Source organism: Pseudophryne corroboree, chromosome 5, assembly GCF_028390025.1.
Source record: "Pseudophryne corroboree isolate aPseCor3 chromosome 5, aPseCor3.hap2, whole genome shotgun sequence".
Classification (NCBI taxonomy): Eukaryota; Metazoa; Chordata; class Amphibia; order Anura; family Myobatrachidae; genus Pseudophryne; species Pseudophryne corroboree.
Window position 1 is genome coordinate 22,032,039 of NC_086448.1, and position 18,939 is coordinate 22,050,977.

The 18,939-nt window shown below is 47.2% G+C and overlaps 1 long non-coding RNA gene across 1 annotated transcript in view; it reads right to left on the reverse strand.

Moving 5' to 3' along the window:
* Positions 1-18,739, reverse strand: part of LOC134928748 (uncharacterized) — a 28,216-nt gene extending 9,477 nt beyond the window's left edge. The window contains exons 1-2 of the long non-coding RNA XR_010177982.1: positions 18,303-18,739; positions 17,141-17,192 (exon numbers count right to left, since the gene is read on the reverse strand). This is a non-coding gene — a long non-coding RNA (uncharacterized LOC134928748). The remainder of the gene's footprint in view (positions 1-17,140; positions 17,193-18,302) is intronic.
* Positions 18,740-18,939: the final 200 nt, after the last annotated feature.

Sequence of the window (18,939 nt, forward strand, 5' to 3'; positions counted from 1 at the left end):
TATTGAAAAAAAAAAAACGAGCACGTTCGGAAATTACGGAAGCCACATTAATGGTGGCACATCGTATGGGTTGGGGATCCATGTTTCTTTTGGTTATAGAAGCAGAACCTTGCTCACTTTTCCTTTACATCTTTCCCTGACCCCATATTTGAAGACCCGCATCCTCGTGTCTCTTTCCCTTTGGGAGGGGTTTCCCTCTCCCCAATGACACCCAACATGCCATCCCCCTTGCCTAACCCTTGGGACAGGCCATCCTTACTCTGTGAGGGTCCAGGATCTGGTGGTTTACGCTCAGACCTGTGTGTCAAGCCTGGAACCCCCAGTGAATCACATGCAGGTGCCCCACTTGGTTTAATTATTGAACCAGAAGAGTCCATGTTAATCTCTTCTTCCTCCACCTCTTGAGTCTCCTCTATTACCATTTCATCACTAGGAGTATGCCCATTTCCAACCTCTGAATCCCTGGCCACCTCTTTTTCCACCAACTCTGTGCCCATGGGGTCCCATTCTAGACCCTCCTGTACCTCCTCCCCTCCGCTTTCTCCACTATCATCTTCTACCAGTACTTGTTCTTTCTTTTTCCTTCTTTTACTTTTACCCTTTTCAATAGTTACCCCTTCAGATGTTTTTTTTTTTTTCTGTTTTGCTTTTCTTTTGCTCACTCTGGGTACAAAAATTGGTTCCCCACCATTCCTTACCACCTCACCCTCCTCTTCCTCATCAGTGGAAAGCACATCAAATCTGTTGGTAAGGATTACCTGCTCATCATCACCTTTCCTCTTTTTATTATTATTACCGTTTTTCACCATTTGAAAGGCATCTTCCTTGTCTACAGAACTCCTTGTCCTTACTCCCACAAAAACTGGTTCCTGTTCTTTTCCCTGACCTTCTTTCTCATTCCTAGTTACTTCCTCCCTCTGCTCGCTCTCACTTCCCATATTGTGACTTGCCCAGGGGCACCTGCTGTAAGGATGGCCATCCTCACCACACAAATTACATTTGACATTACTGCAATCCCTGGAGACATGTCCGATTTTCCCACATAATGTACATTTGGTAACATTACAATCACTGCTCATGTGTCGAAAATCCCCGCATTTGAAGCAGGTGCGGGGTTGCCCTGAATAAAAACATTGAACACGGTCTCGGCCTATATACGCAGCAGAAGGCACATGTATAAAACCTCTGTCTGTACTTTTTAATTGGACCATGGCTGACCACGCTCCCCCCCAAACTCCCATTGTAAAACCAACCTTGATCAAGTTGGACTGTACAGTACAGAATCTGGATAACCAGAACAATATATCCTGGGCAGGAATTGACTCATTCCTGACCAAGATTGTCAGTTTAACTTTATCCTGTTTAGTAACTAAGTTTGTTTTGTAGCTACTGTAGGGTGCCACGGATCTGCATGCCTGCCACTTCGTCCAAAATGTCTGCAGTCCCTGATAGGACAGGAAGCTTACATCAAAATCAGGTGTCTTAACTGGATGGATGCAGGCATACAGATCCGAGGCATGGAACCCAAGGCTGAAAATCATTTCCAGGAACACTTCTTTAGTGGGAACTTCACCTGTTCCTGTCCATTTAAACTGTAAAAGATTTCTTCTTTTACTGACCTGACCAGGCCCGACCATTACAGGTGACACATTATTAATAACATTTGGCCTTGCAGCCACGTTAGCATAAGACATTGTACCGGGAACAGGCTGTTCATTCACATTTCCAATAGCATTTGCATTAACCACATTTATATTGCTTAACCCTTCGCGCCTCTTTTGCTCCTGGCTAATCAATTCAACAGCAGCCTTGGCCCTGGCTGGGGCAGCCATCTGTCCATATACAGACTGAATAATGTCTTTACCACCGTCTGATAGAGTACTTTTGTCTAGTGCTGGCATACCCTGTGTTGTACTGCAGGATTGCAGTGTCCCCACCAGCATTAACCCCCAGAGCCTCCCCAGTCACTGGCACATTACTGACATTCACTGATTTACTTTGTACACCGGACTTTAACTTTATTTTTTCTGAATTTTTGGCCAACATTAGTTCTGCTTTAATTACCTCCATGCACAATTGGAAGTCTGTGCACTTTTCCTCTTCCTCAAGGTCATCTAATGTAGCCATCACTACAGTAGGAGGCCCCACTGCTGGGGGAGCAGGACCAAGCTGAGCTGCTGCTGATGTGGTAGGCACCTCTGATCCCGCATGGACCGGCATACCTGCATTCTCCTGCACACCACTGTCAGTCTCCAGATCAGTCAGTAGGCCGGGGTGTGCACTGCTTTCTGTCCTCACTGGAGCCTCTGTGATCATGCTCTGGACACCACACCCTTCTGCTTCCTGAGAGCTCATCTGCATAGATACTTGCAACACCTGAACTGCTGCTTGATCAGGTAACTCATGCACTGCTGCTTGATCAGGTAACTCTTGCACTGCTGCTTGTGCTGCCATTTCTTTGTCTTTTCTCTCTTGCCGCTTTTCATGCAGCTTGCTTTTTACCTTTTCCAGGTCTTTAGAAAGTGACTTGATGGCCTCTCTTAGCACAGGTCTTTCCCATTTAAAGCAAGAGTATCTTCTCTTTTTCTTATCAGCGATTCTTGCACTTATTCTTTTTGATTCTTTCTGCAGCTCCTCCACACTGAGGCTATCAAAAGTCTCTTCCTCATCATCAGTACTTCCAGGAGACTCAGGAACATTCTCTTTGGCATCAAAGGGCTTCATCCCCTCCCCCACTACTTCACTGTCCATAGGGCAGACAGCGGCTGCTGCCACTCCACCCCATGTTATGGCACATGTGGGAGCACCCTCGGACAGTTTGGGGGGATTTGAAGGCTCTAGTTCCTTCACTAGAGCCACACTGACAGGGCTAGTAGCAGCCACCACCATTTGATCCTGTGTTTCCTCACACAGGAGAGCAGCACCCTCCGGTATGTTAAGGGGAACTGACTGCGGCTCCAGTTGCTTCACTGAATCCGCACCATTAGCACTGCCACTGCTGCCTCTTCTGGATGTCCCCGACTGGCCAGCCGCACAATCTGTATGGGCACCGGAAGTATTTAGTCTGGCTGTTGGTTTAGGGCCCGAGCCATGGCCTGCACTCTGGGAGCTCTCTCCCCCAGTAGGATCCATCCCCCTGGGGAAGCCAGCAGGAAAACTCCCTGTAGCACAATATCACAGCTACCACTGATGGAGCTCTTCTGCACACACCTGCTCACAGCACACAGAAGCACAAAGGGGCGGTGACAGGATGTGAGGAGGGGAATGGAGGCAGCAGGAAGCCACATACTGAGAGTTATATAGTGGAGGAGCAGGGTCCCCAGCAGCACAGAGTATATCAGGAGATGAGTGATGTGTTAGTGAGGACAGGGCTGCATGTGACAGGGGCAGTGACATGATGTGAGGAGGGGAATGGAGGCAGCAGGAAGCCACAGACTGAGAGATATATAGTGAGAGGAGCAGGGTCCCCAGCAGCACAGAGTATATCAGGAGATGAGTGATGTGTTAGTGAGGACAGGGCTGCATGTGACAGGGGCAGTGACATGATGTGAGGAGGGGAATGGAGGCAGCAGGAAGCCACAGACTGAGAGTTATATAGTGGAAGGAGCAGGGTCCCCAGCAGCACAGAGAATATCAGGAGATGAGTGATGTGTCAGTGAGGACAGCGCTGTATGATACAGGGGCAATGACATGATGTGAGGAGAGGAATGGAGGCAGCAGGAAGCCACAGACTGAGAGTTATATAGTGGGAGGAGCGGGGTCCGCAGCAGCACAGAGTATATCAGGAGATGAGTGATGTATCAGTGAGGACAGGGCTGCATGTGACAGGGGCAGTGTCATGATGTGAGGAGGAGAATGGAGGCAGCAGGAAGCCACAGACTGAGAGTTATATAGTGGGAGGAGCAGGGTCCCCAGCAGCACAGAGTATATCAGGAAATGTTTCATTTATTTAAAACTTGCATCAAAATTTACAATATATACAGAATAAAACAAATAAATAAATACATTATACAAAAAAAAAAAAATAATAATGATTAACAAACAGAACTCAAATTTACATTCCTTGAATAAATAATATACACTATATATATATAAATATTCAGAAATAATACTCCAAACCAACCACCACCCTCACCAACACTCCACCCAAATCTACACACTTATGTTTAAGAAAAACTGAGCAAAGCTAGTTAAATGTATGCAAACCTATTCCATAAAAAATGAAAGTACTCAAAATCTATGGGATGTGAAATGAAGAAAAGACCCTAAAGCTAGATTTAGAGAGGACTTCTACCACCCACTCAAGGGGGTTTCAGGTGGCCCCACCAACGAGACCACCTGACAGCATCCATCCTCTCCTTATCCAGAACCATCATCCTTTCCACCTCGTGCAGATTTAAATCCACCACCACTTCACAGGGAAGGACTTTATTTCTTATGGACACCTGACACCGTGCCATCCAAGTATGATATTTAACTGCTAAACTGACTAAAAAAATGGTGGTCAAATTAAATCTACCATATCTTTTGAATGCTCCATAAGCCCACTCAGGGTAACTAAGCCCCAAAAGGCACGGGATACGTAAAGCTCTTGAAACTCTCTTGTAAATTTCTACGTTAAAGGGGCACCTGATCAAGAAATGGTCCATTGTCTCCACCTCCCCTAGACATTCCTCCCGTGGACAACCACGATCACTGGCATTTCTCCACATCATGTTCCCCTTTACGTAAAGCTTCCCGTGGAAAGAAAGCCAAGCAATATCTCTGTGATAGATATTTGGGGGTTGGGGGCTGCGCTAATACCACTTTGTTTATAAAGTAGCAGCTGGGAGAAAAGGGGGTTTTCCACTCCCCCTATCTGTAAATGATATATAAAGAAAAAGGAGATCCCCCGCGCTTACTCTATACAAAGTTCAGGCACACATAACTTTGTTAAAATAATTTTTTATTTTATTGTGAATGGTTCATAGGGTTTTCCAAAATAAAAGTTTTTTTAAAACTTTAAGTTCATATAAAAAATTTTTTTTGAAACTATAAATTCATATATATAAAAAAATTCATATATCTAAAAAATTCCTTCTATATAAGAAAAACTTCATATATGTATATATAGAGGAAACCTAATACCGGTATACACAACAGACATATAAGACAATACAAGATAGTAAGAAAATGGAATAAATGGAATATATGATTCTCTAGACAGATACGCTTCAGCGTTTTACTCTGTCTATATTCTTATTGTGTTTATGTCCCAAAGTGCACCGTTTGTATGTCTCTATTGTACTTGTATATCAATCCGTGTGTATACACAAGTCTTTATAAAAGGTGCTCAGCTCGTCCTTATGCGGAAGGGGATGTCCCTCTAGTGAAGGGAAAATAGACTGATGTGTAAAGGTTCTCCGTGGGTTAGGGGGTATATTGTAAAAAATCTTCTTTCCCCACTAACCTTGTAGGTGTCTTCCCGTGCTGGAGACTTGTGTCTCAAATCGTCCAGAGGATGTTGGTGTCTACACGAAGACGGCTGTAGAAATGTCCAAAAAATCCTAGAGGAGGAATCAGATCTACGAATTCAACAAACTAACTTCATCATAGAAGGGATTAGATTCATCCTGACCCATAACTATTTTTGGTTTGGTGGCCATTTTTACAATCAGACACAAGGAACCGCAATGGGGACGAATTTTGCGCCGTCATATGCGAATCTGTTCCTTGCACAATGGGAAAATGAGAGAATATGGACCAACAACAAATATCTTTCAAATCTAATTATTTGGACACGGTACATAGATGATGTACTCCTTATCTGGGACGGTACAGAAGAAAACCTCAATGAGTTTCTGGAAGACATTAATCAAAATAATGTCAATCTGGAATTCACACAGGAGGTGAGTCGAAACAGCATAAATTTTCTGGACCTTACCATTTTCATTTATGACAACAAGATCGAAACTAAGACCTTTATGAAGCCAGTGGATTGCAACAATTATCTAGACGCTAAGAGCGTTATTGTGCTTAATGACATAAGCACAATAAGAATATAGACAGAGTAAAACGCTGAAGCGTATCTGTCTAGAGAATCATATATTCCATTTATTCCATTTTCTTACTATCTTGTATTGTCTTATATGTCTGTTGTGTATACCGGTATTAGGTTTCCTCTATATATACATATATGAAGTTTTTCTTATATAGAAGGAATTTTTTAGATATATGAATTTTTTTATATATATGAATTTATAGTTTCAAAAAAAAATTTTTATATGAACTTAAAGTTTAAAAAAAACTTTTATTTTGGAAAACCCTATGAACCATTCACAATAAAATAAAAAATTCTTTTAACAAAGTTATGTGTGCCTGAACTTTGTATAGAGTAAGCGCGGGGGATCTCCTTTTTCTTTATAAGCAATATCTCTGAACTTCAGCGGTATTCTCTCCGAATTAATCAGAGCCAACCCTGCTGAAGCGACATCACTCGGGCAATCCCTTAGTGACAGCGGAACATGAAAGTGGGTTCGCAAAATCCTCTCCCCCAACTCCTTCCTGGAAAGACTTTTGACTTCCCCCACTTCCAGTCCCCAACGCTTTATCACTTTCAAGCACTGGATAACGTAGATCGGGAGATACCCATGCCGAATTTGGGGACTCTTCACTTGGCCTCCTTCTAACCAAAACCTGAGGAAGGGAGACACCCAGATCTCAAAGCCACTTACCCATCGAGGGGGAGTCTCTAACAGTAGGCTCCCAAAATTAAGTTTTACAAAGGTTGTTACAAAAAAGACCACAGGATTGACCATACTCAAACCCCCGTCTTTCCTCGACTTATAAGTGATGCCCCTCTTCACTATATTTATTCTGTTCCCCCAAAGTAACATAAAGAACAGAGAGTTCAATTTGGTCCATAAAGATTGAGGCAAGAAGCACACATAGCTAACATACAGAAATATCGGGATCAGGTAGGTTTTGCACAAGTCAACCTTTTCCCTGTAAGAGAATTTCCATCTCTTCCAGCTCTCTACTTTCCGGGCAGCATTTTCCAGAGTTCTCTCCCAATTTAGAGTGGCATAGTCACCATGGTCGAAACAGATGCCTAAAATCTTTATCTGTGAACTGGCCGGGGGGAGGCTGTCCGGAAGGCAGAATTCCTCGCCTTCCTCCCCCATCCAGAAAACGTCACACTTCTCGTGGTTTATTCTGGAGCATGAAGCTTCAGAGTATTCACAGATGAGATTTTCTACTTCACGTGCCTCTGCCACTGATGACAAAACCACTGTGACATCATCTGCGTAAGCCACTACCTTCAGAGGGAACTCCGGTCCCAGCTGCACTCCTCCCACTGCACCGTTCTCTACCCGTCTGATGAAGGGATCGATCGCGAATACATATAGAAGGGGGCTCAGGGGGCATCCCTGACGAACACCAGAGCTCACGCCAAAGGTAGGACCTACCCAACCATTAACAACTGGGAAGCTCTCGGCCTGACTGTATATTGTTCTTAGCCAATTCACCACCCTGACTGGAAAACCATACCTTTCAAGCAAGGCCCACAGGTACTCATGATTTACTCCGTCAAAAGCCTTAGACTGATCTAATGCCAGCAAGTACTTTCCCCATTTCTCAGCACGGCACTGCTCTATGGCCTCCCGGACGCCAAGGACTGCACTAAAGGTGCTGCGGCCCTTCACAGTACAGTGCTGAGATGGAGAAAGCAGTTGTTCAGAAAATTTCAACAACCTATTAAAAAGTACTTTTGCCAAAATCTTTCTATCTGTATTGAGAAGGGCAATGGGGCGCCAGTTCTCAATGCGAGATGGATCCTTACCTTTGGACAACAATATGAGAGCAGATAACCTCAGAGAAGGAGGGAGAATTCCCTCGACCAGGCACTCATTATATACTTCTACAAGGCGGGGAATCAAGAGGTCTGCAAAAGCTATATAAAACTCAGATGTTAACCCATCTGGGCCTGGAGACTTCTTTAAATTTAACCCATCAATCGCCTTCCTGATTTCCTCTGCTGTCACATTATTACCCAAAGTTTCAAAAGAGGCATCTGGGTTACGAAGACCAGGAGTCTCCCTCAGAAATGTTTCCATCCTTTCTCTGATAAGTGGCTGCTCAGACAAAAGATCGGAGTAATAGGATCCAATAACATTCAGGATGCCTTCCTTGTCCTCTTGAAGGACACCCTGTTTGTCATACAGACCCCTCACCTCCTTCACCTCAACTGATTTTCCACAGCTCTGGTAGGGATCAGGTGAGTGGTACTTTCCAAAATCCCTCTCCAGAACCAAGGAATCCAGCCGGTTATACTGATATTCCTTCATCTGAGCCTTCACCCGGGAGATTTCCCCACTATCTCCACACTCAGAGATTAAGAAATCTAATTTCCTTCTCAGGTTCTGATAGATATTCCGTCTTATCAAGTTCTTTTTTGCTACCAGCCTACGGAAGAGTCTCCGAATTCTCTTTTTAGTATCTTCCCACCACTCAGATCTACTCCAACCCGCCTCCAAAAGTGTTTCCTGGGATTGAAAGAAGTCTCTAAAGGATTGTCTAACCCTTTCTTCCTTTAGGAGCTCAGAGCTCAAGCGCCATAGGCCCCGTCCTTTCTGAGTAGCTTTTGAAGCATTCAAAGTAATAGAGAGAAAAGCGTGATCAGAGAACTCTACTAGCTTTACCTCTGGAGGCAAAGTTTTCGAAGTTCCCTTAACAAAAAACCTGTCTACCCTAGACCTACGACTACCACTAAAATAGGTGTAACCCGTGAGGTCTGGGAAATGGCGAACATGCACATCCACCAGACCGGCCTGTCTAACCATGCTAACTAAAAAATTGGAATCAGGACCCAGTGTTGTCCTTGAACCTCCCCTGTCTTTTGGCCTGATAATGGTGTTGAAATCACCTCCAAAGACAATCTGCTGGGCCGTAAAAAGGAACGGTTTTATCTCCCTGAAGAGACATTTCCTGTCCCATGAAGACTGTGGCCCATAAATGTTAATGAGTCTCAGGTCATGTCCCCTCAGGTTGACATCCAAAATCATACACCTTCCTGCCTGTAATTCTATAACCTTGTGCACGGTTACCATACCAGTAAAAACTACTGCCACCCCACCGTACGGCTCGGCCGCAAGAGACCAGTAAGAAGGCCCACGCCTCCACTCACGCTTCAACTTGTGGAGGGTGTCCAACTTAGTAATTCTAGTCTCTTGCAAAAATAAAAAGTCAATCTCAATCGTATTGAAAAAAAAAAACGAGCACGTTCGGAAATTACGGAAGCCACATTAATGGTGGCACATCGTATGGGTTGGGGATCCATGTTTCTTTTGGTTATAGAAGCAGAACCTTGCTCACTTTTCCTTTACATCTTTCCCTGACCCCATATTTGAAGACCCGGATCCTCGTGTCTCTTTCCCTTTGGGAGGGGTTTCCCTCTCCCCAATGACACCCAACATGCCATCCCCCTTGCCCAACCCTTGGGACAGGCCATCCTTACTCTGTGAGGGTCCAGGATCTGGTGGTTTACGCTCAGACCTGTGTGTCAAGCCTGGAACCCCCAGTGAATCACATGCAGGTGCCCCACTTGGTTTAATTATTGAACCAGAAGAGTCCATGTTAATCTCTTCTTCCTCCACCTCTTGAGTCTCCTCTATTACCATTTCATCACTAGGAGTATGCCCATTTCCAACCTCTGAATCCCTGGCCACCTCTTTTTCCACCAACTCTGTGCCCATGGGGTCCCATTCTAGACCCTCCTGTACCTCCTCCCCTCCGCTTTCTCCACTATCATCTTCTACCAGTACTTGTTCTTTCTTTTTCCTTCTTTTACTTTTACCCTTTTCAATAGTTACCCCTTCAGATGTTTTTTTTTTTCTGTTTTGCTTTTCTTTTGCTCACTCTGGGTACAAAAATTGGTTCCCCACCATTCCTTACCACCTCACCCTCCTCTTCCTCATCAGTGGAAAGCACATCAAATCTGTTGGTAAGGATTACCTGCTCATCATCACCTTTCCTCTTTTTATTATTATTACCGTTTTTCACCATTTGAAAGGCATCTTCCTTGTCTACAGAACTCCTTGTCCTTACTCCCACAAAAACTGGTTCCTGTTCTTTTCCCTGACCTTCTTTCTCATTCCTAGTTACTTCCTCCCTCTGCTCGCTCTCACTTCCCATATTGTGACTTGCCCAGGGGCACCTGCTGTAAGGATGGCCATCCTCACCACACAAATTACATTTGACATTACTGCAATCCCTGGAGACATGTCCGATTTTCCCACATAATGTACATTTGGTAACATTACAATCACTGCTCATGTGTCGAAAATCCCCGCATTTGAAGCAGGTGCGGGGTTGCCCTGAATAAAAACATTGAACACGGTCTCGGCCTATATACGCAGCAGAAGGCACATGTATAAAACCTCTGTCTGTACTTTTTAATTGGACCATGGCTGACCACGCTCCCCCCCAAACTCCCATTGTAAAACCAACCTTGATCAAGTTGGACTGTACAGTACAGAATCTGGATAACCAGAACAATATATCCTGGGCAGGAATTGACTCATTCCTGACCAAGATTGTCAGTTTAACTTTATCCTGTTTAGTAACTAAGTTTGTTTTGTAGCTACTGTAGGGTGCCACGGATCTGCATGCCTGCCACTTCGTCCAAAATGTCTGCAGTCCCTGATAGGACAGGAAGCTTACATCAAAATCTGGAGTCTTAACTGGATGGATGCAGGCATACAGATCCGAGGCATGGAACCCAAGGCTGAAAATCATTTCCAGGAACACTTCTTTAGTGGGAACTTCACCTGTTCCTGTCCATTTAAACTGTAAAAGATTTCTTCTTTTACTGACCTGACCAGGCCCGACCATTACAGGTGACACATTATTAATAACATTTGGCCTTGCAGCCACGTTAGCATAAGACATTGTACCGGGAACAGGCTGTTCATTCACATTTCCAATAGCATTTGCATTAACCACATTTATATTGCTTAACCCTTCGCGCCTCTTTTGCTCCTGGCTAATCAATTCAACAGCAGCCTTGGCCCTGGCTGGGGCAGCCATCTGTCCATATACAGACTGAATAATGTCTTTACCACCGTCTGATAGAGTACTTTTGTCTAGTGCTGGCATACCCTGTGTTGTACTGCAGGATTGCAGTGTCCCCACCAGCATTAACCCCCAGAGCCTCCCCAGTCACTGGCACATTACTGACATTCACTGATTTACTTTGTACACCGGACTTTAACTTTATTTTTTCTGAATTTTTGGCCAACATTAGTTCTGCTTTAATTACCTCCATGCACAATTGGAAGTCTGTGCACTTTTCCTCTTCCTCAAGGTCATCTAATGTAGCCATCACTACAGTAGGAGGCCCCACTGCTGGGGGAGCAGGACCAAGCTGAGCTGCTGCTGATGTGGTAGGCACCTCTGATCCCGCATGGACCGGCATACCTGCATTCTCCTGCACACCACTGTCAGTCTCCAGATCAGTCAGTAGGCCGGGGTGTGCACTGCTTTCTGTCCTCACTGGAGCCTCTGTGATCATGCTCTGGACACCACACCCTTCTGATTCCTGAGAGCTCATCTGCATAGATACTTGCAACACCTGAACTGCTGCTTGATCAGGTAACTCATGCACTGCTGCTTGATCAGGTAACTCTTGCACTGCTGCTTGTGCTGCCATTTCTTTGTCTTTTCTCTCTTGCCGCTTTTCATGCAGCTTGCTTTTTACCTTTTCCAGGTCTTTAGAAAGTGACTTGATGGCCTCTCTTAGCACAGGTCTTTCCCATTTAAAGCAAGAGTATCTTCTCTTTTTCTTATCAGCGATTCTTGCACTTATTCTTTTTGATTCTTTCTGCAGCTCCTCCACACTGAGGCTATCAAAAGTCTCTTCCTCATCATCAGTACTTCCAGGAGACTCAGGAACATTCTCTTTGGCATCAAAGGGCTTCATCCCCTCCCCCACTACTTCACTGTCCATAGGGCAGACAGCGGCTGCTGCCACTCCACCCCATGTTATGGCACATGTGGGAGCACCCTCGGACAGTTTGGGGGGATTTGAAGGCTCTAGTTCCTTCACTAGAGCCACACTGACAGGGCTAGTAGCAGCCACCACCATTTGATCCTGTGTTTCCTCACACAGGAGAGCAGCACCCTCCGGTATGTTAAGGGGAACTGACTGCGGCTCCAGTTGCTTCACTGAATCCGCACCATTAGCACTGCCACTGCTGCCTCTTCTGGATGTCCCCGACTGGCCAGCCGCACAATCTGTATGGGCACCGGAAGTATTTAGTCTTGCTGTTGGTTTAGGGCCCGAGCCATGGCCTGCACTCTGGGAGCTCTCTCCCCCAGTAGGATCCATCCCCCTGGGGAAGCCAGCAGGAAAACTCCCTGTAGCACAATATCACAGCTACCACTGATGGAGCTCTTCTGCACACACCTGCTCACAGCACACAGAAGCACAAAGGGGCGGTGACAGGATGTGAGGAGGGGAATGGAGGCAGCAGGAAGCCACAGACTGAGAGTTATATAGTGGGAGGAGCAGGGTCCCCAGCAGCACAGAGTATATCAGGAGATGAGTGATGTGTTAGTGAGGACAGGGCTGCATGTGACAGGGGCAGTGACATGATGCGAGGAGGGGAATGGAGGCAGCAGGAAGCCACAGGCAGAGTTATATAGTGGGAGGAGCAGGGTTTACAGCAGCACAGAGTATTTCAGGAGATGACTGATATGTCAGTGAGGACAGGGCTGCATGTGACAGGGGCAGTGACATGATGTGAGGAAGGGAATGGAGGCAGCAGGAAGCCACACACTGAGAGTTATATAGTAGGAGGAGCAGGGTTCCCAGCAGCACAGAGTATATCAGGAGATGAGTGATGTGTCAGTGAGGACAGCGCTGTATGATACAGGGGCAATGACATGATGTGAGGAGAGGAATGGAGGCAGCAGGAAGCCACAGACTGAGAGTTATATAGTGGGAGGAGCAGGGTCCCCAGCAGCACAGAGCATATCAGGAGATGAGTGATGTATCAGTGAGGACAGGGCTGCATGTGACAGGGGCAGTGACATGATGTGAGGAGGGGAATGGAGGCAGCAGGAAGCCACAGACTGAGAGTTATATAGTGGGAGGAGCAGGGTCCCCAGCAGCACAGAGTATATCAGGAGATGAGTGATGTGTCAGTGAGGACAGGGCTGCATGTGACAGGGGCAGTGGCATGATGTGAGGAGGAGAATGGAGGCAGCAGGAAGCCACAGGGTGAGAGTTATATAGTGGAAGGAGCAGGGTCCCCAGCAGCACAGAGTATATCAGGAGATGAATGATGTGTCAGTGAGGACAGGGCTGCATGTGACAGGGGCAGTGACATGATGTGAGGAGAGGAATGGAGGCAGCAGGAAGCCACAGACTGAGAGTTATACAGTGGGAGGAGCAGGGTCCCCAGTAGCACAGAGTATATCAGGAGATTAGGGATGTGTCAGTGAGGACAGGGCTGCATGTGACAGGGGCAGTCACATGATGTGAGGAGAGGAAGGGGGCAGCAGGAAGCCACAGACTGAGAGTTATATAGTGGGAGGAGCAGGGTCCCCCAGCAGCACAGAGTATATCAGGAGATGAGTGATGTGTCAGTGAGGACAGGGCTGCATGTGACAGGGACAGTGACATGATGTGAGGAGGGGAATGGAGGCAGCAAGAAGCCACAGACTGAGAGTTATATAGTGGAAGGAGCAGGGTCCCCAGCAGCACAGAATATATCAGGAGATGAGTGATGTGTTAGTGAGGACAGGGCTGCATGTGACAGGGGCAGTGACATGATGCGAGGAGGGGAATGGAGGCAGCAGGAAGCCACAGGCAGAGTTATATAGTGGGAGGAGCAGGGTTTCCAGCAGCACAGAGTATTTCAGGAGATGACTGATATGTCAGTGAGGACAGGGCTGCATGTGACAGGGGCAGTGACATGATGTGAGGAAGGGAATGGAGGCAGCAGGAAGCCACACACTGAGAGTTATATAGTAGGAGGAGCAGGGTTCCCAGCAGCACAGAGTATATCAGGAGATGAGTGATGTGTCAGTGAGGACAGGGCTGCATGTGACAGGGGCAGTGGCATGATGTGAGGAGGAGAATGGAGGCAGCAGGAAGCCACAGGGTGAGAGTTATATAGTGGAAGGAGCAGGGTCCCCAGCAGCACAGAGTATATCAGGAGATGAATGATGTGTCAGTGAGGACAGGGCTGCATGTGACAGGGGCAGTGACATGATGTGAGGAGAGGAATGGAGGCAGCAGGAAGCCACAGACTGAGAGTTATACAGTGGGAGGAGCAGGGTCCCCAGTAGCACAGAGTATATCAGGAGATTAGGGATGTGTCAGTGAGGACAGGGCTGCATGTGACAGGGGCAGTCACATGATGTGAGGAGAGGAAGGGGGCAGCAGGAAGCCACAGACTGAGAGTTATATAGTGGGAGGAGCAGGGTCCCCCAGCAGCACAGAGTATATCAGGAGATGAGTGATGTGTCAGTGAGGACAGGGCTGCATGTGACAGGGACAGTGACATGATGTGAGGAGGGGAATGGAGGCAGCAAGAAGCCACAGACTGAGAGTTATATAGTGGAAGGAGCAGGGTCCCCAGCAGCACAGAATATATCAGGAGATGAGTGATGTGTTAGTGAGGACAGGGCTGCATGTGACAGGGGCAGTGACATGATGCGAGGAGGGGAATGGAGGCAGCAGGAAGCCACAGGCAGAGTTATATAGTGGGAGGAGCAGGGTTTCCAGCAGCACAGAGTATTTCAGGAGATGACTGATATGTCAGTGAGGACAGGGCTGCATGTGACAGGGGCAGTGACATGATGTGAGGAAGGGAATGGAGGCAGCAGGAAGCCACACACTGAGAGTTATATAGTAGGAGGAGCAGGGTTCCCAGCAGCACAGAGTATATCAGGAGATGAGTGATGTGTCAGTGAGGACAGGGCTGCATGTGACAGGGGCAGTGGCATGATGTGAGGAGGAGAATGGAGGCAGCAGGAAGCCACAGGGTGAGAGTTATATAGTGGAAGGAGCAGGGTCCCCAGCAGCACAGAGTATATCAGGAGATGAATGATGTGTCAGTGAGGACAGGGCTGCATGTGACAGGGGCAGTGACATGATGTGAGGAGAGGAATGGAGGCAGCAGGAAGCCACAGACTGAGAGTTATACAGTGGGAGGAGCAGGGTCCCCAGTAGCACAGAGTATATCAGGAGATTAGGGATGTGTCAGTGAGGACAGGGCTGCATGTGACAGGGGCAGTCACATGATGTGAGGAGAGGAAGGGGGCAGCGGGAAGCCACAGACTGAGAGTTATATAGTGGGAGGAGCAGGGTCCCCCAGCAGCACTGAGTATATCAGGAGATGAGTGATGTGTCAGTGAGGACAGGGCTGCATGTGACAGGGACAGTGACATGATGTGAGGAGGGGAATGGAGGCAGCAAGAAGCCACAGACTGAGAGTTATATAGTGGAAGGAGCAGGGTCCCCAGCAGCACAGAATATATCAGGAGATGAGTGATGTGTCAGTGAGGACAGCGCTGTATGATACATGGGCAATGACATGATGTGAGGAGAGGAATGGAGGCAGCAGGAAGCCACAGACTGAGAGTTATATAGTGGGAGGAGCAGGGTCCCCCGCAGCACAGAGTATATCAGGAGATGAGTGATGTATCAGTGAGGACAGGGCTGCATGGGACAGGGGCAGTGACATGATGTGAGGAGGGGAATGGAGGCAGCAGTAAGCCACAGACTGATAGTTATATAGTGAGAGGAGCAGGGTCCCCAGCAGCACAGAGTATATCAGGAGATGACTGATGTGATAGGACGGGGTGCATGTGGCAGGGGCAGTGACATGATGTGAGGAGGGGAATGGAGGCAGCAGGAAGACACAGACTGAGTTATATAGTGGGAGGAGCAGGGTACCCAGCAGCACAGAGTATATCAGGAGATGAGTGATGTGCCAGTGAGGACAGGGCTGCATGTGACAGGGGCAGTGGCATGATGTGAGGAGGAGAATGGAGGCAGCAGGAAGCCACAGGGTGAGAGTTTTATAGTGGAAGGAGCAGGGTCCCCAGCAGCACAGAGTATATCAGGAGATGGGTAATGTGTCAGTAAGGACAGGGCTGCATGTCACAGGGGCAGTGACATGATGTGAGGAGGGAAATGGAGGCAGCAGGAAGCCACAGGGTGAGAGTTATATAGTGGAAGGAGCAGGGTCCCCAGCAGCACAGAGTATATCAGGAGATGAATGATGTGTCAGTGAGGACAGGGCTGCATGTGACAGGGGCAGTGACATGATGTGAGGAATGGAGGCAGCAGGAAGCCACAGACTTAGAGTTGTACAGTGGGAGGAGCAGGGTTCCCAGCAGCACAGAGTATATCAGGAGATGAGTGATGTGTCAGTGAGGACGGGGCTGCATGTGACAGGGGCAGTGACATGATGTGAGGAGGGGAATGGAGGCAGCAGGAAGCCACAGACAGAGTTATATAGTGGGAGAAGCAGGGTTCCCAGCAGCACAGAGTATTTCAGGAGATGACTGATGTGTCAGTGAGGACTGGGCTGCATGTGACAGGGGCAGTGACATGATGTGAGGAGGGGAATGGAGGCAGCAGGAAGCCACAGACTGAGAGTTATATAGTGGGAGGAGCAGGATCCCCAGCAGCACAGAGTATATCAGGAGATGAGTGATGTGTCAGTGAGGACAGGGCTGCATGTGACAGGGGCAGTGACATGATGTGAGGAGGGGAATGGAGGCAGCAGGAAGCTACAGACTGAGAGTTATATAGTGGGAGGAGCAGGGTCCTCAGCAGCACAGAGTATATCAGGAGATGAGTGATGTGTCAGTGAGGATGGAGCTGCATGTGACAGGGGCAGTGACATGATGTGAGGAGGGGAATGGAGGCAGCAGGAAGCCACAGACTGAGAGTTATATAGTGGGAGGAGCAGGGTCCCCAGCAGCACAGAGTATATCAGGAGATGAGTGATGCGTCAGTGAGGACAGGGCTGCATGTGACAGGGGCAGTGACATGATGTGAGGAGGGGAATGGAGGCAGCAGGAAGACACATGTGACAGTATATTTTATACTCAGGTAGGTGATGGATCACTAAGAATATACCTGCTCGTCTCTTGTTCTGAAGTTCCGGCTCTTCTCTTCTGTATGACTTGGTCTGTGAATTACCGATTCCTCAGTCATCAGGAGTACACGCGCCGTGCATTGCACATTTAATTAAATAAACCTTTTCACATACAATTCACGAAATTTGTATTGTAACTGCAATAAAATAATTTTATTTCACTGGAACAACTCGAACTCGTCCTCTTCCTTCCACAACAGTCAGCAGAACAACCTAAGCCAAACAGTTAGTATGACAACATATTTCATATCGCTCTGAACACATTTTTACCAAATAGCAATAATTGGAATAATACATATATGATTGGTTAATGGTACCCATAAGGGAAGGGGTTCCCCTAACACTCTGATAATCTAGTCTGAGTACTCTTACTACCTCGTTGGTGCACATAAGATGGGGACGCTGTGGTACCAGTGAGATGAGTCACTCTCGCTTATGACGTCAAGTTATATCTTCCTGTTTCTACCTTAGATATTAGTCTCTGTGGGTTCTTAACCGTGGCGTTTGCACCTAATCCCAAATTCCTATCTTCTCAAAGTAACTTGTACAGAGGAGTAGTGTCCTGTAATGCCAACGACGTAGCCGATTGGTAATCCTGTTCTAGTTGTATTAGCCGTCTAATAGCGTAAAAGGGAGAACATGCAATTAGTAGCTGTCTAGCCGGCAATGTAGCAATTAGTAGCGTCTTTGTTGAAAGCAGTGTATTTAGTGGGATGAAAGCGTACAGGTAAACATTCAGGATTATTTAAGCTGCCAAGGATTTTCCAATGAGCATTTATAAAGAGTCCTGTTAATATAGCCTGTCAATAATCCTGCCTGCACTGTGTAGGGTTAATCGTACTGGCACTAGGCTTCACAAGCATCAGTTCATTAAATGTTCACTGAGATTGTCAGGACCTGACTGACAGTAACAATGTATTGAGGAGAATGTGTAACACTGTACCTGGTGTCTGCTCAATATGCTTGGCTGTGTCTCTGACAGGGGCACTATTGCGGGAGTTGAATAAAAGGTACCTTACAAGGTGTTCTGGTCCCGCCTCTCGTAGCCACCCCTGGCCGCTATCTCCTCCCTGAGGTGGGTTTAGTTTAAATCGTAGCGCTGACTAATGGAGGCTTTCAGGCTCACCTCCCGCTGCCACTCACCACTTAAGGCCTCCTTTGGTTCTCCCTGAGGGAGGATGCCGCTGCCGCCGCCCACAGCCGGACTGTGCACTGTTCCTGGCCGCCTCCACCGATCCGCCCTGAGGGAGGTACTGATGCTGCTGCCGCCGCCCACGGCTGGACATCTCCGCTGGAGCTCCATCACTCACTTCACCGGAGTCACCGGGAATCTCTGTCAGTCTCCCCACGGTAAGCAGGCTACTCGGGTGTGTCGCAGTTTTTGAAGAAATCTTCCTGGCCGTGCGTAGCTCCTTCTCGGTCTCTCAGCGCCAGGCACCACTAACGGTTTTTCTTCAGTCCTCTATATATAACCTCCCCCCAGGGTACCCGGATCAGTCCCGCCAGACGTAACTGCCACGAGCTGGCCTATACAACCATAGTCTCATGCCAGCACCCCTTTTTATGAGAGGCAGTGGAACAGTCTCTTAAGCCTAGACAGAGGCTGACAGTTTCAACTCCCCTCTGTGAGGGGGATATTACCCCACATAACTGCTTTCCATGAGAGCAACTATAATAACTATTCTAATATCCCTTTATGAGGGCATTTGCATATAAATATTAACTTATGTTATTCATACTAGTACCACATGCATTTAATAATAACATTACTAAGCATTAT